Here is a 4663-nt window from a genome sequence, read left to right on the forward strand (position 1 = left end):
GGACAAATACATGGAACAACGTCGTACTTATTGTCCAGCAGTTTGTTTCCTGATTTTCCGATTTGTTTGACATAGAATTAAATTGAACACATCAATTAGGTTCTGACCGGGCCCGGTACATAGGTGAAAACAAAATCATCGAGGGGCCCATATATCGCTTCTAATCCTCTAAGGACTAGAAGGAACAGATAAACTTCGACTCATATACTTGTTTCTACTAGTTGTTGGATTATACACAAAGCACGTTTTATAACATCAAGTTACTGATGCGTTTTCGTGCAATCAATGCATAACCAACTCATAGGCAACAATTCATATCTCTAGGTTTGAAGACTTATATGATATTACCGTCTCACGATCACTCGAGATAAATTCCATGAAGTGATGCAAGTGAGCGTGGGTTTATTCCAATACTCAGAACTTATGAGCACTCATGAATATTGTAGCAACCATTGCTATGACTAAACACCTTTACTCATCTACAAGCCCAATTCATGACAGTCTTATTTCATACCTACTTCCGACGTATGACTGACTGTGGAAGTTTGAATAAAGTAACTTATTCTGGAAGTCAAAACATTCAAAGCTGAAACAATAGTAAATAATTGACAAGAGACAGTAACACCTTACTCATGAATAAACACACCTTTTACTCAGAAATAGCTACCTAATCTGTAAAACTAATATCATCCTTCAGCCCGATGCGCCTCGCATGCTGTAAATGCCTAACCCTCGTCAGTCCCTTCGTGACGGGATCTGCAGGATTCTCTTGTGATGATACCCGCTTTGCCATGAGGAGTCCTTCTTCTATCTTATGTCTTATGAAGTGATATTTTCTGTCAATGTGTCTGGATCTGCCATGATCTCTCGGTTCCTTGGCTAAGGCAACCGCACTATTGTTGTCACAGAAAATCTCCATAGGCTCCTTAATAGCTGGTACAACTCCATGGTCTCCGATGAAGTTCTTCCGCCATATCGCCTCCTATGCCACTTCACTCGCTGCTATGTACTCTGATTCACAAGTCGAATCAGCTACCGTCTCCTGCTTGGAACTCTTCAAAGTGATGGCCCCTCCATTTAGAGTAAAGACCCAACCCGACTGAGAGCGGAAGTTATCCCTATCAGTCTGGAAGCTAGCGTCACTATACCCTACTACTCTCAAGTCATCACTCCCACCAAGGGTAAGGATCCAATCCTTAGTCCTCTGCAGGTACTTGAGAATATTCTTTACCGCAGTCCAGTGAGCCTTGCCAGGGTTCCCCTGATATCTGTTGACCATGCTCAAAGCGAAGGCCACATCAGGGCGGGTACAAGTCATAGCATACATGATCGAGCCAACCGCGGAAGCATATGGTAATCGACTCATCTCAGCTATTTCAGCCTCTGTACTCGGGCTCTGAGCTTTGCTCAGTTTGGTATTGCTTTGGATCGGTAATTCTGCTTTCTTGGAATTCTGCATGTTAAACCTTTTCAACACCTTATCCAAGTAGGTACTCTAACTAAGTCCAATTTGTCTTTTACTCCTATCTATTAATATCCTTATCCCTAGGATATAGGCAGCCTCTCCAATGTCCTTCATAGCAAAACACTTCCCAAGCCAGGACTTCACCTCCTGTAAAGTTGGGATGTCGTTTCCTATGAGTAGTATGTCATCCACATACAACCCCAAGAAGCTAACTATTCTCCCACTAGCTCTGACATATACACATGACTCATCTTCACTTCTCGAAAAGCCAAACTCTTTGACTTTCTCATCGAAACAAAGATTCCATCTGCGAGGAGCTTGTTTTAATCCATAGATGGATTTCTCAAGCTTACACACTCTATTAGGGTGCTCTGTACTGACAAAACCCTCTGGCTGACTCATGTAAACATCCTCAGCCAATTTCCCATTAAGGAAAGCGGTTTTGACATCCATTTTCCATATTTCATAGTCATGAAATGCAACAATGGCTAACATAACCCTAATAGATTTAATCTTTGCTACCGGTGAAAAGGTCTCATCATAATCAACTCCCGGAGTTTGACAAAAGCCCTTTGCAACCAGTCGTGCCTTATACGTGTGTACATTATCATCCATGTCAGTCTTCTTCTTGAAGATCCATTTGCACCCGACTGTCTTGTGACCTGGTACATTGTCAACCAAGTTCCAAACTTGATTGTCATACATGGACTGTATCTCGCTGTCCATAGCCTCTTTCCATTTAGCAGCCTTAGGGCCTGCCACAACTTCCGTGTAGCTGTTAGCTTCATCCAGATTTACCAGTGTACTATCACTAATAAGTGTATCACCTTCCGCGGTAATATGGAAACTGTGACATCCCCATTTTTCACGGCCAGAAAAGACCGATTTTGTTTATGCTTTATAAAAATCAGAGTACCTCTTTTAATAAAAATGTTGCAGAATTTGTTCCCAGATAAACATGATAAATACGTTATCAAAGCATTTCCGAAGAAATGTATTTTTATCCATTTTAAAACATTTGGGATGTCATCGTCAAAACAGAAACATAAGCATAAACAGAACTTACATTCATTTACACTAGTGATCTACATCTCTTTTAAATCACTCAGTGTAAAGTAGCTTCATATCGACACATGTGATACAAATAAGCTTGAGTGGGTCAGGTTGGGAAACCTGGTGAGTACATAGGGTTTTCAACCCACAATAATTTAATTTTTATGTTTAAACATCAAACAATAAACCCAATTACCCATCCCCATTATCTTCCTTACTCTTAAGGATCTACCCTAAGAATCATCTATCCTGCATTCGTTCATTTCGAAGCCCATTGCTTCCAGGGTTTATATGATAGGCACTAAGTCCATAGCTGCCAATGCTTGTTCGTAAAGCACTAATCCCATAGCTGCTAAAGTTCATTCATCGGGTACTAAATCCATAGCTACCGGTGTTCAGCTAATAAGTACTAAATCCATAGCTACCAACGTTTATTTAGCAGGTACTAAGTCCATAGCTACCAATGTTTATTCTATAGGCACTAAGTCCATAGCTGCCGATGTTATTTGTTAGGCACTAAGTCTATAGCTGCCAATGTTCACTCATATCATCTTTCATCTCTCATCATTCATCTACCCATGTTTTACCCAACATATTTGTAGATATAAAATACATATACATTTTAAATTATTTAAGACATGTATAAAATCGTTCATCTGGCATAGAAAGCAAGTATTCAAATAATATGCACACATACCACGTAATTTATATAAAATACTTCATATCTATGTGTAAGATGAAAGTAACTATGCACTCACCTGCAATGGTGGTGACTCGGTACTCGGACAACACTTCGTTTACTTTAAAACGAATTTCCGTTGACAAAACCTAGTATCATTTCAACTAGAGTTTAGTCTAATGTTCAACGAGACTAATTAATAGTCTAACTATTATTACTATTATATAAGCGTTAAACAATACTTTTCACCCACTATGTACAGACAGGGGCCAGACATGAAACACTCGAGGGCAGGATCATTTTGGCATATAACACTTCTGAAATCCAACAACCCAGGCGGCCCTTCAAACCGGATTCCCCGTACCGCGAGTGGTTAAAAAGATATTATAACGACACTTATATAACCCGTAATAATAGCTCAAATAATTATTATAAGGTCCTAATAACGTTACTATATTCAAATAAAAGCTATATTAAAAATTAGGTAGGCATATCTTACCTACGAGGGGGTTTGGCTAAAAGCCACGCTCTGCAGGGGCAGAACTTCCGAGCCTAAAGCTCTTCTTCTCAGAGCCGTCGAGCGCTCCGGGGCTTTCTTCTAGCGCTAGGGGAGTTTTGGGAGGTTTAGAGAGAGAGTAGAGAGAGAAGGGTGGAGGTGTGAAGAAATGAGGGTGGAAGGGGTTGTATTTATAGGGTGAAATATGGCTGAAATTAGTGCCGCATGTCACCATCTAGTGGCAAGCCTTGGGGAGAAAGCAATGACCAAGATTGTGCCACGTCACCCTTTTTGCAGCAGCACCCTGCCGATTTCTAAACCCCCTAACTTTCGCATACGAGCTCCGTTTTCGACGTTCTTTATATCCACATGTAGGTAAAAATAAGATCTACAACTTTCATTTTGACTCCATCGGCTAATTCTCGACCGATCTTAAATTTAACAGTACGAGGAGATTATACTGTTAAATGTCCGCGTAAAATTCATAACTTCAACATACGGACTCCGTTTTCGTCTGTCTTTTTACCGTTGAGTTCCTATTAATGAGATATTCAATTCTCATTTAGGTCGCGTAGGCCAAAAACCGCTCGATCTAAAATTCGAGTTTCGGGTCGTGCACTCCTATGCCTAATCTTAGAAAATTCATAACTTCCTCATACGAAGTCAGATTTGGGCGTTCTTTTTTTGTATGTTCTCGGTTTAACGTATACTACAACTTTTTCTTATATTTCTAAGACTAAAAAATCCTCCATCGTAAATTCACTATTTACGTCTCCCGGTGCCATGTCGGTTTTGCCGAAAAACTTCGACAAGCCATAACTTCTTCGTTATAACTTGGATTTCGGAGTTCTTTATATGTACGGAACCCTTGTAACATATACTACCATTTTGGTTAAGATTACTCCTTCTAAATAATCTTCCATAAAAACTCATTTTTGATGCTTATTGTCTCTAAATTGACTAGCCCTAA

Source organism: Lactuca virosa, chromosome 9 (genome assembly GCF_052849685.1).
Source record: "Lactuca virosa cultivar CGN04683 chromosome 9, Lactuca_virosa_CGN04683_v6, whole genome shotgun sequence".
Lineage (NCBI taxonomy): Eukaryota > Viridiplantae > Streptophyta > Magnoliopsida > Asterales > Asteraceae > Lactuca > Lactuca virosa.